Raw genomic sequence first — 22,730 nt, 5'->3', positions numbered from 1 at the left:
AGCTTAGGTGAAACTCCATATCGGAATAGCTGTCGGAATTCGAGGGATTTGAACTAGTTACGAGTTCCATCTCATACGATCAGATGGAGGATTTTTTGATATGAAATGATTTTCGAATATTGGATGGTATTCTAACTACATAAAATATATATATATATATATATATATATATATATATATATATATATATATATATATATATATATATATATATATATATATATATATATATATATATATATATATATATATATATAGTACTAAAGATTCCGTAGACTACGGAGGAATTTACGGCATATGTCAGGCAAATCTACAGCAACAGGTGCGTTAAGATATGAATTATCAGATACGCTAAGATATGAATTTTGTCTATACACTATTCATGCAATCATTGCAGTAAGATGTGTCTAGACTAAGAATGATAAGCAGGTAATTTTCCTAAGGATGATAAGCAGATGATTTCTGACACGAAATGATAAACAAAACTTTTGACATGCAGACACGGTCGAAGTCCAGACTCACTAATGCATCCTAACAACTATCAGCTAGACACACTAATGCAAGACCTGGTTCGCTAAGACCACCGCTCTGATACCAACTGAAGCGAACCGTCCTAATCCATCCGGACGAAGTCCATATCGATTATAAACAATTCACAACAGTTGATTACATTGCGAGGTACTTGACCTCTATATGATACATTTTACAAACATTGCATTCATTTTTGAAAATACAATCTTTCATTACATCGAAAGTTGACGGCATGCATACCATTTCATAATATATCTAACTATAATTGACTTAATAATAATTCTGATGAACTTGACGACTCGAATGCAACGTCTTTTGAAATATGACATGAATGACTCCAAGTAATATCTCTAAAATGAGCCAATGCACAGCGGAAGATTTCTTTCGTACCTGAGAATAAACATGCTTTCAAGTGTCAACTAAAAGGTTGGTGAGTTCATTAGTTTATCATAAATAATCATTTCATAACTTTAATAGACCACAAGATTTCATATTTTCATTTCTCATAAACATACATCCCATGCATAGAGACATAAAGCATTCATATGGATTGAACACCTGGTAACCGACATTCACAATATGCATATAAGAATATTCCCATCATTCCGGGATCCTCCTTCGGACATGATATAAACTTCGAAGTACTAAAGCATCCGCTACTTTGGATGGAGCTTGTTGGGCCCGATAGATCTATCTTTAGAATTCGCGTCAATTAGGGTGTATGTTCCCTAATTCTTAGATTACCAAACTAAAAAGGGGCATATTCAATTTCGATCATTCAACCATAGAACGTAATTTCGATTACTTGTGTCTATTTCGTAAAATAGTTATAAAAGTTGCGCATGTATTCTCAGCTCAAAAATATAAAGGGTAAAAAGGCAAATGAAACTCACGCATATAAATATTTTAAAATAGTTAATAAAGCATTTGCATGTATTCTCAGCCCAAAAACGTAAAGAGTAAAAGGGAGTAAATGAAACTCACCTATTGTATGTTGTAGTAAAAATACATATAACGACATTAAACAACTGAACAATGCAGGGTTGGCCTCGGATTCACGAACCTATATCCGTTATATATATTAAACATATAAGAGTAGTCAGATAAACTTATATATTAATATTAGTGATATATTTTATATTTTCATTTTATATCTATTAATACATATAATCGTAATTGAACAATTTCATATATTATAACTTATGTTATATATTATATTTATATCTAATTCGTGTATATAATTAAAATAGTTAATATTTATATAGTTATATATATACATATGATTAATACTATATTAGAAACCAATGATTTGTTATATGTAAATATTTACATAAATAATCTTAATATATATAATTATATGTAATGTTATGGTAGTGTAATATGTATACTTTTATATAGGAAACACTTATTTGTTATAGTAATATTGTTACTAATAACAATCTATATGATAATTTTATTAATATTATAAATTTTGATAAAAAATGATAATAACAATAATAGTAATACTAATAATTATAAAAGGATACTAATACTAATATTAATGATAATAAAACTAGTTTGCGTTATTTTTATAGTAATGATAATAATGATAATCCTAATTATGATAATACTTATACTAGTAGTTAAAATAATAAAGTTACATTTTTAATTGATAGCATTTATATTAGTAACAACATTAGAAATCATATTTGTAATTGTAATTCTAATAATAATAAGTGAACTTTCTATCATACTACCTATTTTAGTAATAATAATCTTAACAATTATAATACTAATACTAACCCTATATGATAATAATAATAATAATACTAACACTAGTAATACTTATAATAATATTTGTTATAATACTAATAATTTCTAAATAACAATAATACTTGAATTAATAACAATAAGTAATAATACATAACAATAACAATAACAATAACAATCATAATAATAATAATAATAATAATAATAATAATAATAATAATAATAATAATAATAATAATAATAATAATAATAATAATAATAATAATTAATATGAAAACTACCTCAAAAGAAGTCTACAAAAAAAAACTGCCGCCTACGGGACTCGAACCCAATACCTCCCGCTAACCCGCAAGCATATATAACCATCTAGTCCAACTCGTTTATTCTGATTTATTGCATAAAAATAAATATATAACGCGTATTTTATTTCCACCTTCATCTTCTTCTACCAGTCGACCAAAGTGAAACATCCAGGATCAAACTACCTTCATTCAATTTATAAACCTTGTTTAGATTATCTATAACCATTAATATTTAATTGTGTTAAGAGAAAATGAAATAAATAAAATAAAAAATTAAAAGAAGAACAGAAACAGATAAATGTGCTGTTCGTGGTTTCTTTAAAAAAAAATTTTGAATCCCCATTTTGAGAACGTTTTGATTAATACTTACAACATAAAATAGGTTTCATATCATCCATATAACCTCTATGAATCATTAATTTAATCTTAAATACAAAAACAAACTTGAATTTCTTCATGAACAATCTGTTGACTTATGGTTTTGAAACTTTGACTTCACAATTTTGATTTCAATTTGATGAATTGAAAGCTGAAACCTTCCATTTAGATTGAATAGACTATTCCTAACAACACTTCATTAACAGATTTTTAAAATTCATGTGAATTGAAGTTAATGCTCTCCACAGTCAAAAACACGAAGAACACTAAATCACATTTTTTATTTTAGGGCGTTTTAGATATCGATTTCCACATGAATTGTGTAGTAAATCACTACTAGAAACTTTTTAAATCATTAATTAAACTTTAAACATTAAAACTAACTTGAATTTGATCTTTGTTCATGTGTTTGACTTTTTGAAAATAATCTTCGACTCGCAAATTCGAAATTTACAGAAAGAATTGGGAGTTGGAAACTTACAGATCATTTACTTAGATAATTCCTAACAAGACCGCATATCCAGATTTTGAAATGGTGTTAGAATTTGAGTTCTGGCCAAAAGATCCAAGAACAGAGGTCGACATTTGATTTCTTTTTATTTCTGTTTTAAATTCCTACATTGCAGTGAAGTTTAATGTTATATAATGTGCCTAGTACATGGTTTAATAGTTTAAAATAGATTCTAATTGATTTGATGATATAGACATGAAATGGACATTTAACAAATCACAGACAATAAGTACAAAAGTTGTAATCAGTCGATTATATATAAAAGAAAATAAGCTGATATATACATGTAACAAAATTTTGGATGGTATTGACAATATTCGACTGATTTTCAATAATTGGGATAAACACAAACTTTTCCTACAGCATGAAAGAGATAGGAAACAGAATTGTAACATTAATTTTATATAGATAATATTAGTAATTAATAAAACTAATAATAATAAATATGTTAATATTAATAATAATAAAATGATAATAATACTAATAATACTAATTATATTAATGATAGTAGTAATATTAGTAATAACATTTATATACACCAACTTTCATGTTTATATGTTATATATTTAACATAATGATATTAAAAATATTAATGTTGATATTAATATTGAAAGTAATAATAATATAACATTAGTAACTATATTTTAATTTATAAAATTAAATTTGATATCTTAATATTATTTAATATTAAGTATGTAATATAATATATTAATGAATAACAACTACTGAATATTTAATATTTACACATTATATATATATATATATATATATATATATATATATATATATATATATATATATATATATATATATATGTTATTATATAATTGTGTTTGCATATTAGTTACATCATATATTATATATGTAAATATGAATATATTAATATATTAATAATGTTTCATATATATAATTATTATCTATGTATTTACTACATTATTTTATTTCATAATAGAAATAAATGTTATTAATTTCAACACATAATATTTATATATTTTATATATTACAATATTGTAACTATTAATAGATTGTTGCTGCTGCTGCTGTTGCTGCTGCTGCTGTTGCTGCTGCTGCTGTTGCTGTTGCTGCTGCTGTTGTTGTTGTTGTTGTTGTTGTTACTGTTGCTGTTGCTGTTGCTGTTGCTGTTGCTGCTGCTGTTGCTGTTGCTGTTGCTGCTGCTGCTGCTGCTGCTGCTGTTGCTGTTGCTGTTGCTGTTGCTGTTGCTGGTGCTGCTGCTGCTGCTGCTGCTGCTGCTGCTGCTGCTGTTGTTGTTGCTGTTGTTGTTGTTGTTGTTGTTGTTGTTGTTGTTGTTGTTGTTGTTGTTGTTGTTGTTGTTGTTGTTGTTGTTGTTGTTGTTGTTGTTGTTGTTGTTGTATTGGTGATTCTTATCACCGTTTTCCTCCCACTTTCTTTTGACTTGCTTCACATTGGCCTCTTCAGTCGCCTGTTCTTTAATTCTTTCCTCAATCTGGTTCACTAGTTTGTGAGCCATTCTACATGCCTATTGTATGGAGGCGGGCTCGTGTGAACTTATATCTTCTTGGATTCTTTCCGGTAATCCTTTCACAAATGCGTCGATCTTCTCTTCCTCATCTTCGAACGCTCTCGGACACAATAGGCACAATTCTGTGAATCGTCTTTCGTACGTGGTAATATCAAATCCTTGGGTTCGTAACCCTCTAAGTTCTGTCTTAAGCTTATTGACCTCGGTTCTGGGACGGTACTTCTCGTTCATCAAGTGCTTGAATGCTGACCACGGTAGTGCGTAAGCATCATCTTGTCCCACTTGCTCTAGATAGGTATTCCACCATGTTAACGTAGTACCTGTGAAGGTATACGTAGCGTACTCCACTTTGTCCTCTTCAGTACACTTACTTATGGCAAACACCGAGTCGACCTTCTCGGTCCACCGTTTCAATCCGATCGGTCCTTCGGTTCCATCAAATTCCAAAGGTTTGCAGGCAGTGAATTCTTTGTAGGTGCATCCTACACGATTTCTTACGTCGTTATCTGCATTGCTAGATTCGGAGTTATTGTTGGTATGTAGCGCAGCCTGTACTGCGGCTATGTTTGAAGCAAGAAAGGCACGAAATTCCTCTTCGCTCATATTCAAGGTGTGTCGAGTAGTCGGTGCCATTTCCTTCAAAATAGTCAAATGAAATGAGTTAATCATATAGAATATCAAGAGTAGTCAATAGTATTTCGTAGCGTAATATGAACTTATTTATAAAAGCTCTTTCTTCATATTAGTGTTTTATACTCTTTAATTCGGGTAGTACCTACCCGTTAAGTTCATACTTAGTAGCTAACATACCATTTCAACTACTACAATTCTATATGAAAAACTAATCACAAAAAAAAAAATTATCATATTCAAACCTTTATACAATAAATTGCAAACTTACAATACCGCTTTTTTTTTACATAAAGCATGAAATATAGCACATAAAACTTTAATACAAAGTAGTTGCGAAGATAATTCTAGTTAATAAATAAGGCGTTCAGCAAAGGCAATAAAGACACGTAATTCATACGTCCAGAAACAAGTCATGCATTCTGGTTTTACTAATACCACTTCCCATCCTTGGTTTTGTGGAACATAACCGTTGTGACCGATAGTAAGACAATGTGTTGTAACATCGTCAAAAGGATGAAGGTTACCTAATGACCAACAGTCTCGTAATAACCTAAAAACCTCATTTCTTACCCCAATTACCTACTCCGTCACTTGTGAAAACGTTTTGTTTAATAGTTGTAGCCCGATGTTCTTGTTCTCACTTTGGTGAGAAGCGAACATTACTAACCCGTAAGCATAACATGCTTCTTTATGTTTCATGTTAGCCACTTTTTCTAAATCACGAAGTCCTATATTCGGATATATTGAGTCAAAATAATTTCTTAACCCGTTGTGTAAAATAGCATTTGAGTTCCCCGCAATATATGCGTCAAAGTAAACACATCGTAACTTATGGATTTCCCAATGTGATATCCCCCATCTTTCGAACGAAATCCTTTTATAAATCAAGGCATTCTTGGAACGTTGTTCGAATGTCTTACAAACTGATCTCGCCTTAAATAGTTGTGCCGAGGAATTCTGACCGACTCTATACAAGATTTCATCAATCATGTCTCCGGGTAGGTCTCTTAAAATATTGGGTTGTCTATCCATTTTGTGTTTTTATACTGTAAAATAGACAAGAGTTAGATTTATAAAAAAATACTTATTAATACAAGCAATTTTTACATATATCATAAAGCATAAGCACACTATATTACATATATTACACCACACGAATACAACTATCTTATTCAGACTCGCTCGTTTCTTCTTCTTCGGTTTTGGTTCATTTTGCCAAGTTTCTAGGGATATATGATGTTCCCCTAATACGAGCCGTCGTTTTCCACATTGGTTTAGAAAAACCTGGTGGTTTAGAGGTTCCCGGGTTATTGTCACAACTTAAGAAATACGGGTGTTGACGATACATATAAAGTTCATTGTGTTTGGAATCAAATTTCTCTATTTTTATGCCCTTTCCCTTATTGTTCTATTTTGCCTTATTAAATTGTGTTGGGGTAATTTCTATAACATCATCGAAATCCTTGTCGGGATCTGATTCATCGGAAAATTGATAATCCTCCCAATACTTTGCTTCCTTGGCGAAAACACCATTGACCATAATTAACTTTGGTCGGTTGGTTGAGGATTTTCTTTTACTTAACCGTTTTATTATTTCCCCCACCGGTTCTATTTCCTCCTCCGGTTCCTCCTCTTCCGGTTCTGATTCTTCTTCCCGTTCCGACTCTTCTTCCGGTTCCTCTTCGGGAACTTGTGAATCAGTCCACGAATTATTCCAATTTACATTTGACTCTTCATTATTATTAGGTGAGTCAATGAGATTTATTCTAGAGGTAGACATCTATCACATAATATCAAACACGTTAAGAGTGAAGGTTTTTCGTACGCCCGAGAGACATATTAATTTAATGTGGCTAATATGTTATGATCCAAGTTGGGTCATACCTAATAACAAGCTTACCGACACCCTAAACGTATTCAAGCTTAACGAATAAATCATTAAGTAAATACGCGACAGTTGGATTTTAGAAAAATCGGTTTTCAAAAATGTTATCACTTGAGATAAATTATTTGAATAATTTATATATAATTGTTTATAAGTTTTAAATGATTATATTGTGTTATATTTTATAAAAGGTTTATAAAATATGAAAGTAACATAAAAATATACATGTTTTATATATATATATATATATATATATATATATATATATATATATATATATATATATATATATATATATATATATATATATATATATATCAAGTTTATATATATGTAAAGACATTGTTATATAAAATATATGGTGGCAGATTTTGGGTCTCCAAGACTCATATGCATGCCATGTTATTGTTACTTTTAAGAACAAAAAAAGTCCATATAAGCATGGGGAAATCTTGGACCAAAGCTAGACTTATTCTCTCAAGTGTAACTAGTATTTCCAAGCTTGAAAAAAACTGATTTTCAGCTCCTGCTGCTGTCCAATAACCGTGGGGTTTTGTACATCAAAGGAGGTTCCAAGTTTGATTTTCAAGCTCACATTAAGTGTCTAATTAAATCCTAACTAAAGTACTAGGTGTTGGAAGTTGGCTTGGGGTATTATCTCTTGAGGTTTCAAAGTTTTGGAGCTTACATTCATCATCATCTTCCAAACTTGCTGCTGTCCATTTTCAGCACTCAATCTATATTGAGGAGGTAAATTCTTGTTCCCTCTTTTAGTTTGTAAGTATATGTTCAAGGCTTGATAACACATAATGGAATTCATTTAAAAGGATTTAACATATACACTTGTTTATAAATAACAAAATGCTTCCGCTTGTCTTAATTTTCATAAATTGGTTTTGTGATCAAATTAAACATATGAATTTGTTGTTATGTTGAATTCCATCAATGGTATCTAGAGCCGAAGTCTTGAAATATGCTTCGAGATGGTTTTTGACCTCACCATAACTTTGCATTTTATGTACATGCATGAAAATAGAATGCAAATATTATTGGTTTTGGGTGAGTTAATCTATGTGCCGAATTGTTTGGGGCTCCAAATATGGTTTTGGTTTGCCATTTGGTTCATATTTTGTTCATATGTTGTTGTTCACAATCATAGCCAAGACCTTGTGATTGAATGCATGTGTGTTTGAATGATTTGTATTATTTATTTGGTATGTAATAATTAATTCATTCATTTGGTTGTAATATTCATTCATTTGGTTGTGTAATTTATTTTATATTTGGTATGTAAAATAGATTAGGTTGTAATTTCATTTTTTAGACAAAATGTATTAGGATATATTTTTTTGTAAAAATGAAGATACAAGATGAAGACTTGGAAGATGCATTTGGATGCAAGATTAAGTGGGAGATTTTGAAATCTTCTACTTAGTGTATTAACCCTTAACCGGTGACATTTATTTTCGGCTAAACAAATGTCTACCAAAATGGCTTGATTATGAACACATTTGTTTTGCATGCATGGTTGTTTATTGTGTTTGTATGTTTGGTTGCTACAAGTAAATCACAAGTTAACAACAAGTAAAATGACAATTTAATTGGTTAAATTAAACATTATTAACGACATGCAAAATGACAATTTAAGTGGTTAAATTAAAAATGGCTAACAAGACATTAATAAACGGTTATTAATAACATGATAAGGATCATATATATAAAATGGTTTATATCAAGTAATTGGCTTAATTACATGACATGAAAATGGATTTCGTATGAACCATACACTAAATGCATGTTGGTGTATGGCTTAAAAGTTTTCTCAAACTAGAATTTATGAAAACTTAAAATCCCTTATTAACAAGGCAAACAAGTTAAACGCCATCCTTTTGTGCAATACTTAAAAATATTAGGGAACTCATAATGGGATAAAGGTCACCTAACTGTTATGAGCAAACTAATATGATTAAGGTGAATTTCGCACACTTGTGGGATAAAGGTCACCTAACTACTTGTATGTTAAATTTACACGTTCACACAAGTAGGACGACTTGATTTGGGAATCATGAACTTAGGGTCACCGAAGCATGAAGAACAAATAGGGGTTGATGGGATAATATGCCATGCAAAAGGATTGCATGATTCCATAACTTAGAAGTTGCAAAAGGATTGCAATTGTCATATAATGACTACCTAGCTAAATCAAATGACGGGATAAATGTCACCTAACCGAAATTTGGTTTACCGTTGGATTCTAAAATTTAATAAATGTCAATTAAAATTTAAAAGGGTATTGTTTATTAAATTTAAAATCGATACTTAAATGAACTTTGTTAAATTTTGTAGATGGCCGCCAATAACAACAACATGCAAAACGCACCTATTAACTTGAACAACCTATCGTTAAGGTCTCTCCTCGAGAAAGACAAACTCAACCATACGAACTTTATGGATTGGTTCCGCAATCTTAGGATTGTCCTCAAACTTGAGGATAAGGCGTATGTGTTGGAAGACCCCATTCCCGATCAACCCGACGAGGATGATAAGGAAGGCATGGCTTATTGGGATAAGTATTGCGCCGATTCGGTGCAAGTCGCTTGCCTAATGCTTGGGACTATGATACCCAAACTCCAAAAGGATTTCGAGCATCATACTGCATACGACATGATCACGCAATTGAAGGAGATGTTCCTTCAACAAGCACGTGTCGAGCGCTTCGAGACCGTTTGAGCACTTCATGCATGTCGTATGGACGACTCCCAATCCGTTTCATCTTATGTCCTTAAGATGAAAAGCCTCATTGATTGCGCAAACCGTCTTAATCTCAACATATCTAATGAGCTAGCCACGGATCTTATCCTAAACTCCTTGTCAAAGAGGTTTGACCAATTTGTAATTAATTACAATATGAATGGGATGGATAAGACCATTGGCGAACTTCATGGCATGCTTAGGACAGCTAAAAATAGCATGGGTAAGAGGGCTTCACCCGTGCTAATGATCAATGATGGTGGGTCCAAAGGTAACAACACCTCTAAGCCAAAGGCGGCTAAGAGGAAAGGACCCGCCCATCAAGGCAAGGGAAAAGGGAGGATGGTTACCCCAACCAAAAACAAGAACAAGAAGTAAAAGGTTGCCGGACAAGCAAACCCCAAGGAAGACCCGTGCTTCGGTTGCGGTGAAATGGGTCACTGGAAACGCAACTGCCCGGTCTACCTTAAGGTGTTGAAGGAAAAGAGGGATGCGGGGCAATCCTCAGGTAATATATATATGGTATATATAGAGCTTAGTATTACTTCTTCTAATACATGGGTATTAGACACTGGATGTGGAACTCACATTTGCAATTCTTTGCAGGGGTTCAAAAGAAGTAGCAAGCAAGCGGGAACATCAAGTCTCTTTATGGGTAATGGAGCCAAAGTGCAAGTGAAGGCTCAAGGAGACTTTGTATTAAAGCTTCCAAGTGGTTTGGAACTTATTTTGAACAATGTTTTGTATGCACCGGATTTATGTCGAAACATTATTTTAGTTTCCCGTTTAAAACAATGCGGTTTTTATCTTAATTTTGTTAATAATGATATCCACGTTTATTTAGATAATGTATTCTATTTTAAGGCTTTGCCTTCAAATGGAATTTATGAATTGGTTCATGATGATACATCATCTAGTAGCTCAATATACCATACTAGCACCAAGAAACTCAAAAGGGATTTGAGTGATTCCAACTTATGGCATTGTCGCCTTGGTCACATAAACAAGAACCGAATGTGTACACTTCAAAAGAATGGACTCTTGAAATCAAATGAGATGGACTCGTTTGATGTATGTGAATCTTGTTTACAAGGCAAAATGACTAAAGCACGTTTCAAAGGGACCTATGAAAGGGCTAAGGACTTATTGGGATTAATACATTCGGATGTATGTGGACCCTTTAAGCCCATAGCTAGGAATGGTGAAAGATACTTCGTTACTTTCATTGATGACTTCAGTCGTTTTGGATATGTCTACTTGTTAAGACATAAGAACGAAACTTTTGAAGCATTCAAAGAATATCAAAACGAAGTACAAAATCAACTCAATAAGACAATCAAGGTACTTTATACCGATAGAGGAGGTGAATACCTAAGCGATGCTTTCCAAGATCATCTTAGAAGTTGTGGGATTATCTCGCAACTTACTCTACCCGGGACACCACAACTTAATGGAGTTTTCGAAAGGAGGCACCGAACCCTAATGGATATGGTTCGATCTATGATGGCTAGAAGCTCGTTACCTCTATCATTTTGGGGTTATTGTCTATGCTCCGCGGCTCGTATTTTAAATATGGCCCCAACCAAGAAAGTGGAACGAACTCCTCATGAGATGTGGTTTGGAAAACCTCCATCTCTATCAAACTTAAAGGTATGGGGATGTGAAGCTTATCCTAAGCGTTATGTCCCTAATAAGTTAAATGCTCGATCCACGAAGTGTATCTTCATAGGATATCCTAAGGATAATATGGGATATTATTTCTATGATCCTTCCGAGCAGAATGTATTTGTTGCTCGGAAGGCGGAATTCCTTGAAACTAAGTTCCTAATGGAAGAAAATAGTGAAAGGAAGATAGATTTTGAAGAGGTTCAAGATCAAGTAGATGATACACAATTGGCTGACACTAGCACTCAACATGAAAATGTTGAGAGTGATCAAATGGATGATCAAAATACACAAGACGTTCGCAGATCTGGTAGGATTAGTAATACTCCTGAGAGATATGGGTTTCTCATGGATGGTTGCTATGTGGTTGATTTGGATGAACCAACAAACTACCAAGATGCTTTATCAAGGATTGATAAGGATAAATGGCAGGAAGCCATGAACGCCGAGATGCAATCCATGTATGACAACCAAGTTTGGGAACTTGTTGAACAACCTACCGGCTCAAGGCTAGTTGATTATAAATGGCTTTTCAAAATGAAAATTGACATACATGAAAACTTGGATACATATAAAGCTAGACTTGTAGCAAAAGGTTTCACTCAAACTCAAGGGGTTGACTATGATGAAACTTTTTTGCCTGTGGAAATGCTAAAGTCTATTAGGATATTACTTGCCATTGCTGCTCATTATGATTATGAAATATGGCAAATGGATGTCAAGACCGCTTTCCTAAATGGACATCTTGAGGAAGATGTCTATATGGTTCAGCCTGAAGGCTTTGTTGATCCGAAATATCCTAAAAAGGTATGCAAGTTAGAGAAGTCAATCTAAGGATTGAAAGAAGCATCTAGAATGTGGAATCATCGTTTTAATGAGGAGGCCGAGAAATTTAGCTTCATTAAAAATGGTGATGAAGCTTGTGTATATAAGAAAGCTAGTAGGAGCACTATCATATTCCTTGTACTATATGTGGATGATATATTGTTATTTGGAAATGATATTCCGGCAATGCAAGGTGTTAAAACTTGGCTAAGTAAGTGCTTCTCCATTAAGGATCTTAGAGAAGCACAATACGTTTTGGGGATTGGGATCTACAGGGATAGATCCAAGAAACTGATAGGTTTGAATCAAAGTGCATACATTGAAAAGATCTTGAAAAGGTTCAAGATGGAGAACTCTAAGAAAGGTTTAGTACCTATTCAAAAGGGAACACTTCTCAGTTCATCTCACTGCCCCACCATGAAAGATGAACAGGAGAGAATGAAGAAAGTCCCATATGCGTCTGCCATTGGGTCAATCATGTATGCAATGATATACAGTAGACCAGATGTGTCATGCGCTCTTAGCCTGACAAGTAGATACCAGAATAACCCAGGAAACAGTCATTGGATTGCTGTCAAAAGTATATTGAAATACCTTAGGAGTACTAAGGATATGTTTCTAATATATGGGTCGGGGACGGCTTCCAAGGATCTGGACGGCGTCCAGATTGGTATTCAAGTCTGATGCAGAAAACTTCTAAGTGCACGAACCAAAAACCAAACTAACACATTTTATGATCCGCAAACAACCAAAACATGTATCTTATATCCTCGGAAGGTATTTTGACGAGGAAAACATCTAAACACATTTCAACAATCACATTTACTTTTACAACGACCAAAATCACATTGAATGCTCAATCATTTAATGCATTCAAGTTCATAAATGCAAATCAATGATTCGGCAACCAATTTACATGAATGATATGCCGTCTCGAAGGTAATCAAGCATACAATACAACCTAATACTTACTAATAACATTTCATGTCATTCCAAGCATCAAAAATCCATTTCACGTTCATCAAACCCTAACCCAATTTCACCAAAATCACTAATCAAGTTCATGAAGTTTTCTAAAGCACCCTACACATCAAATTGAAGCTAGTGATACTAGGAACACATTTAATACTTGCACTTTATCATAACAACAACATTAAATCATCCAAAACTCAAAATCAAACACACACTATTCATGTTCATGCTAGTTACACTAAAACAACGAGATCCAGCATATAAATCATATATTCATGTTAGACTTGAGCCATAGACACTAACTAACAACTTTATAAGATAAAAACATCAAGAACACAAAATCTAGTGATTTTAGAAAGTTACCCAAATGTAATGAAATTGGTATGGAATCGAAGAGGAAGTTGCAAGGATTCCAAAAATGTAATTTATTTTGCAAAACACCCGCTAGCTCGAATTTGGATGATGATTCTTGTTGGTGTTCTTTGAGAGAAAAAGGAAGTAGTAAAAGATGAGGATGAAAATGAATGGATGAAAGGGGTTTGACCCTTTGACCTAGTCAGGGGTTTGATCCCTTATCAAGTTTAGTCCCTCAACTTTCGTTCGGGTGCGTGAATTACCTAAACGAGATAATTTAAAATGCGTATCAACGAGAGATGTTTTAAACATATAACGGACTTTAAAATGAACAAACAGAAAGTAAACGGAAAAAGGCGGGATGTTACAATAAATAGGGGCATCTTCGATTTCGATAATTCAACCATAGAATGTAGTTTCACGTACTTGTGTCTATTTTGTAAATCATTTATAAAACCTGCATGTATTCTCATCTCAAAAATATTAGATTTTAAAAGTGGGACTATAACTCACTTTCACAGATTTTTACTTCGTCGGGAAGTAAGACTTGGCCACTGGTCGATTCATGAACCTATAACAAATATGTACATATATATCAAAGTATATTCAAAATATATTTACAATACTTTTAATACATTTTGATGTTTTAAGTTTATTAAGTCAGCTGTCCTCATTAGTAACCTACAACTAGTTATACAACGTTAGATATACAGAAAAAAAATGATATATATTATCTTGAATCAATCCACGACCCAGTGTATACACGTCTCAGGCTAGATCACAACTCAAAGTATATATATTTTTGGAATCAACCTCAACCCTGTATAGCTAACTCCCATATTACTGCATATAGAGTGTCTATGGTTGTTCCAAATAATATATACACATGGGTCGATATGATATGTCAAAACATTTGCATACGTGTCTATGGTATCCCAAGATTACATAATATATTAGAATACAAGTATAATACAATATAAGTTAGCTAGGATATGATTAATATAGATTTGTTACCAATTTTCACGTTGCTACAACAATAAAAATTATCCAATCTTGTTTTACCCATAACTTCTTCATTTTAAATCCGTTTTGAGTGAATCAAATTGCTATGGTTTCATATTGAACTCTATTTTATGAATCTAAACAGAAAAAGTATAGGTTTATAGTCGGAAATATAAGTTTAAAGTCGTTTTTGTAAAGGTAGTCATTTCAGTCGAAATAACGACGTCTAGATGACCATTTTAGAAAACATACTTCCACTTTGAGTTTAACCATGATTTTTGGATATAGTTTCATGTTCATAAGAAAAATCATTTTCCCAGAATAACAACTTTTAAATCAAAGTTTATCGTAGTTTTTAATTAACTGACCCAAAACAGCCCGCGGTGTTACTACGACGGCGTATGTCCGGTTTTACAGTGTTCTTCGTGTTTCCATGTTTTAAATCATTAAGTTAGCATATCATATAGATATAGAACATGTGTTTAGTTGATTTTAAAAGTCCAGTTAGAAGGATTAACTTTTGTTTACGAACAAGTTTAGAATTAACTAAACTATGTTCTAGTGATTACAAGTTTAAACCTTCGAATAAGATAGCTTTATATGTATGAATCGAATGATGTTATGAACATCATTACTACCTCAAGTTTTCTGGATAAAGCTACTGGAAATGAAAAAAATGGATCTAGCTTCAAAGGATCCTTGGATGGCTTGAAAGTTCTTGAAGCAGGATCATGACACGAAAACAAGTTCAAGTAAGATTTCCACTCGAAATAAGATTGTTATAGTTATAGAAATTGAATCAAAGTTTGAATATGAGTATTACATTGTATTAGAAAGATATCTTACTGTAAATAATAAAGATTTCTTGAGGTTGGATGATCACTCTACAAGATTGAAAGTAAGCTAGCAAACTTGAAAGTATTCTTGATTTTATGAAACTAGAACTTGTAGAATTTATGAAGAACACTTAGAACTTGAAGATAGAACTTGAGAGAGATTAATTAGATGAAGAAAATTGAAGAATGAAAGTGTTTGTAGGTGTTTTTGGTCGTTGGTATACGGATTAGATATAAAGGATGTGTAATTTTGTTTACATGTAAATAAGTCATGAATGATTACTCATATTTTTGTAATTTCATGAGATATTTCATGCTAGTTGCCAAATGATGGTGTGATGACCCGGAAATTTCCAACCAAATTTAAACTTTAATCTTTATGTGATTTCGACACGATAAGCAAAGTCTGTAATATTGAGTCTCGAAAATTTTGAAACTATATTCATGTAATCAAATACCCTTTGACCATGCCTGACGATTCACGAACAATTGTTGAAGATAAATATGTGTACATATGAATGTTTGTATTTATAATAATTTGAAATAATAAAATAAATAATAGAACTAAATATATAAAATGAGATACAAAATAATTAGATGTAATCTAAAACAATTATATATATATATATTTATATATATATATATATATATATATATATATATATATATATATATATATATATATATATATATATATATATATATATATATATATATAAATATATGATTACTATGTATAAGTAATATTATATGTATATTGTAACACGTATAAAATATTCAAATAGATTACCATATAAATAAATATGAAGTATAAGGTTAGTGTATTATATGTATTTATAAGTTAAAGTATAATGTTATACTAAAATTATGATCATTACTTTCATTAAAATTATTATCAACATTAATAATGATATTAATACTTGTTATCATTTTATGTTGCTTGTTATTACTAAACCTATTAGAATTATCAATTTACGACTCTTAATATCACTACTATTTATAATAATTATTAATACAATTATTATTATTATTATTATTATTATTATTATTATTATTATTATTATTATTATTATTATTAGTATTTCGAAATATTCATTAGTATTAGTATTTATTAATAATAACATTATAGATATTAGAAATTATGAATTATAAATATATATATATATATATATATATATATATATATATATATATATATATATATATATATATATATATATATATATATATATATATATATATATATATATATATATATATATAATCATATATACAAACAGACATATATATATATATATATATATATATATATATATATATATATATATATATATATATATATATATATATATATAAGCAGTTATATATATACATAATATATATAGATATATATATATATATATAAACATAAATACGATCCATTATATATATGAGAAATGTGATATACAAAGTTAGATACAAATAAATTACATATTCAGTTCTCTATCATTTTCATTACTGTAGGAGAATTACTTTATGTCACCTAAACCGTACCAATTGATTCTAAGTTATTCACAAAGTAACAAATTCAGTTAGAAGTCTTTGTTTTCTCCTTTGAATTGTTTATTTTTTTATTTTTGTAATGGGTCCTTAAATCTGTCGACACCACATTCTTATCTACCCCATTTCAGTTGATAAACAAAGATAATTCACTGATAATATCAACTATCACTTCATCACCTTACCACGACTAAATTACTGCTATCCTGGTTACGTTTTCACAAACCATCGGATATGCTATAACTCGAGAATAAAAGGTAAGTTTCATTATCATCTAGTCGATTTTCAGTTTCAGCCGAGTACAGTTGTTAAACTATATGTTAATTTGTTTCGCATTATGATCTTGTTGTGTTGCTGTTGTCTGATCTCAGACCCTCACACAACCACCGGAGATCATCACTTGAACACCACCACTCCCATATAACTGCTACTGTTTTCGCTGTAAACCCTACCAATCCGTCCTCTTGTTTTTCTGATTCCACCAAACTCAATAACAACTATAGAATAAAGCTTAATGGGTGCAAACTGCGGCTATTCCTCTTGTTGTATGCTACTGCTAAACGGTTCCTACTACCACTGCAGACCCACCACAACCACCATCTCCGGTCATCAACTACCTTCTAACCACGCACACAAGCTACTTTTCTTTTCTTTTGGCTACACGATGATCATTTGCTACCCTATTACTTGATCACTAAATCACCATCATCACTTTCTAGTTCGACACAAACCACCATGCTCTATTCTTTTTTTTTTGGGACGTATACACGGTTTTAATGATTGAGCTGTGATGATCACAATGAAGATGGAGATATGGATATAAAATGATGATTACCTGCGAAATTTTTGTTCTTCTTCTTGTTGTAACGCGGCTGTACATCAAGACTTAGAACCTCTTTGGTTCTTGATTTAGTCGACACAATAGGAGATTATATAATAGAAACCACAAGTAATTTTATTTCAATTTAGTGGGAATGTCTTGTGGGTCACGACAGTGACCAAAAGAAGGAGATTATGTCGACATTTGTATATATCACAATTTCAAAAGATTACCAACTTGTGAAGGGTGCATGTTAGTAGGTATCTTTTAGTGGGAAAAATTACAAGTGGGATTAGACACAAAGTAATTAATCCATATTGGGTTCTTTAAACTCAAAAGATGTCGTGGACCATGATGATAATATTTGATGATGGGAAGATGTTGATTTAGCGATGGTGAATGATGATGATGAAATTATGATAACGAATATCGTGATTTAGATGTGGATGATGGTGTAAGAGATGAATGTTGATGATTTAATTAGAATTATAACAAAGATGTAAGGGGGTTTTATTGTGGAAGTAGGAGAAAACAGAAAACATGAACTAAATAGTTTTTTTAAAATCGTAATTAAAATAGAAAGAAACTGATAGCAGGATGGTTAAGGGTGTTTGAGTTGAAGCAGGAGGTCGTGGGTTCGAACCTAGGCTGTTGCAGTTTATATATATTTTTTTCTCAATAAATAGCTGCCCTGTTTGGGTTAAGGGTGATTAGGCTGTTGGGCCAAGTGTGGCTGGGCTGTTCAGGCTCGAAACAGAAAATGGGTTGATATAATTATTTTGGGTATTGAATCAAGAAAAGCAGACTAGATCAGGTGGTTGAGGTTATGTTGGGTTATCGAGAGGTTGCGGGTTCGAGTCTTGGCAGAGACAGTTTTATTTTATTTTGGGAGATTATACCCTTAAGGTAGTCATCTATATTTTTTATTATTATTATTATTATTATAATTATTATTATTACTACTAATAACATCATTATAGGTATTTTATTAAATCATTAAGATTACTTGTATTATTATTAAAATTATCATTATTATTATTATTATTATTATTATTCTTGTCAACACTAGTGTTATTACAAATAGATACTTTATACAACAATACATTACAATAATATTAATATTATGTATCATTATATTGTTATTATTAAAATGATAATTACTATATTATATATATAAAATGTATCAGTTAATACACAAATATATATTGTTATCATATATAAAACCTTATATATATTTTATAATATAAATAATGATAAATATTAACTATATAAAATGTATAAATTAAATATATTAAAATGATCTAAATAACGTGAAATATAACAAGTATACTATTAATAATAAAATATATATACTTGCTCGATTACGATTACATGTTTTAATATATATACGAATGATATAGGTTCGTGAATCCGAGGCCAACCCTGCATTGTTCAGTTGTTCGATATAGTCATATGTATTTTTACTACAAAATACATTAGGTGAGTTCATTTGATTCCTTTTTACTCTTTACATTTTTGGGACTGAGAATACATGCGCTGTTTTTTATAAATATTTTACGAAATAGACACAAGTAATCGAAACTACATTATATGGTTGAATGATCGAAATCGAGTATGCCCCTTTTTATTAAGTCTGGTAATCTAAGAATTAGGGAACAGACACCCTAATTGACGCGAACTCTAAAGATAGATCTATCGGGCCCAACAAGCCCCATCCAAAGTACCGGATGCTTTAGTACTTCGAAATTTATATCATGTCCGAAGGAGGATCCCGGAATGATGGGGATATTCTTATATGCATCTTGTGAATGTCGGTTACCAGGTGTTCAATCCATATGAATGATATTTTTTGTCTCTGTGCATGAGACGTATGTTATGAGAAATGGAAATATGAAATCTTGTGGTCTATTAAAATTATGAAATGATGTTAAACTAATGAACTCACCAACCTTTTGGTTGACACTTTAAAGCATGTTTATTCTCAGGTATGAAAGAAGTCTTCCGCTGTGCAATTTCTCATTTTAAAGATATTACTTGGAGTCATTCATGACATATTTCAATAGACGTTGCATTCGAGTCGTTGAGTTCATCAAGATTATTATTAAGTCAAATATAGTAAGATATATTATGAAATGGTATGCATGTCGTCAAATTTCGATGTAATGAAAGATTATCTTTTCAAAAACGAATGTAATGTTTGTAAAATGTATCATATAGAGGTCAAGTACCTCGCGATGTAATCAACTGTTGTGAATCGTTTATAATCGATATGGACTTCGTCCGGATGAATTAGGACGGGTCGTCACAGATGGTTCCCACATGTGTTAGGTGACTCACATGGGCTACTAAGAGCTGATCATTGGAGTGTATATACCAATAGTACATACATCTAAAAGCTGTGTATTGTACGAGTACGAATACGGGTGCATACGAGTAGAATTGTTGATGAAACTGAACGGGGATGTAATTGTAAGCATTTTTGTTAAGTAAAAGTATTTTGATAAGTGTCTTGAAGTCTTTAAAAAGTGTATGAATACATATTAAAACACTACATGTATATACATTTTAACTGAGTCGTTAAGTCATCGTTAGTTGTTACATGTAAGTGTTGTTTTGAAACCTTTAGGTTAACGATCTTGTTAAATTTTGTTAACCCATTGTTTATTAAATCAAATGAGATGTTAAATTATTACATTATCATGATATCATGATGTATTAATATATCTTAATATGATATATATACATTAAATGTCGTTACAACGATAATCGTTACATATACGTCTCGTTTCAAAATCATTAAGTTAGTAGTCTTGTTTTTACATATGTAGTTCATTGTTAATATACTTAATGATATGTTTACTTATCATAATATCATGTTAACTATATATATATATATATATATATATATATATATATATATATATATATATATATATATATATATATATATATATATATATATATATATATATATATATATATATATATATATATATATATATATATATATATATATCATCATATAGTTTTTACAAGTTTTAATGTTCGTGAATCGCCGGTCAACTTGGGTGGTCAATTGTCTATATGAAACCTATTTCAATTAATCAAGTCTTAAAAAGTTTGATTGCTTAAATGTTGGAAACATTTAATCATGTAAATATCAATTTCATTTAATATATAAAAACATGGAAAAGTTCGAGTCACTACACATACTTCAAATTTTATTTAGTTATACAAAGTATTATTTTTGATTGCTAGTAACCGGTTATTATGATTATGATCATAATATTAATTGATTATGATTATGAATATGATCGACGAAGATGATGATGCCCGAATATTTATGATGATATGAATATTATGATGATGATGATGCGAACACATGATAATAATGGTGATTTCGGTATTAAGATAAGCTGTAAAAGTTGTTTAGATAGCGACTAGGTTAAGTCCTTTTTATCAAGACAAAAACACCTTTAAACTTAATCTGAAACCGAACAGTAGGCCTTTATTTCTGTGATGGGCCGAGTATTAATATTGCTTTTGGGCTGTTTGATCAAATTATCAATGTTGGTTGAGATGGGCTGAAGTGTGGGCAGCGGCCCAATATCGAACAGTATAGGTTATGAAAATAAGACGGGGTATTAAATTAAATAAAGCAGAAACAGATCGATGGTTTAAGGTGTTGTCTCTTAAATGAGAGGTCATGGGTTCGAGTCCCGTATCGGGCATTTATTTTTACAAGCTAGCTTTTAAGGTAGTTTTTCATTTTCAAATTCATTGATTATTATTATTATTATTATTATTATTATTATTATTATTATTATTATTATTATTATTATTATTATTATTATTATTATTATTATTATTATTATTATTATTATTATTATTATTATTATTATTATTATTATTATTATTATTATTATTATTATTATTATTATTAATAAAGGTATTAACATATAACATTTTATTATTAGTATTATCATTAAAATTATCATTTTTATTGAAGCTATCATTATTAGTAAAATTATCGTTATATATAAAATTATCATTTTTATTAAACTTATTATTATTATTATTATTATTACAACAAATATTATTTATCTAAAATATAAATTATTAAATATCTAAACTAATATTACATAGTTTTACATCTTAAAACAAAATATTATTTTTATTAAGTGATACATAATATACAAATATATTATATCTAAATACATTATAAACTTAGTTGATTAATATTATACGTGTAAATATATGATTGATATAGGTTCATGAATCCGAGGCCAACCCTGCATTGTTCAATATAGTCATATATATTTTTACTACAAAATACATTAGGTGAGTTTCATTTGCTTCCTTTTACTCTTTACGTTTTTGGACTGAGAATACATGCAAATGCTTTATTAACTATTTTACAATATTTATATGTGTGAGTTTCATTTGCTCCCTTTTTAAATGCTTTTGCAATATATA

Source organism: Rutidosis leptorrhynchoides, chromosome 10 (genome assembly GCF_046630445.1).
Source record: "Rutidosis leptorrhynchoides isolate AG116_Rl617_1_P2 chromosome 10, CSIRO_AGI_Rlap_v1, whole genome shotgun sequence".
Classification (NCBI taxonomy): domain Eukaryota; kingdom Viridiplantae; phylum Streptophyta; class Magnoliopsida; order Asterales; family Asteraceae; genus Rutidosis; species Rutidosis leptorrhynchoides.
This window is presented reverse-complemented; position numbering follows the sequence as displayed.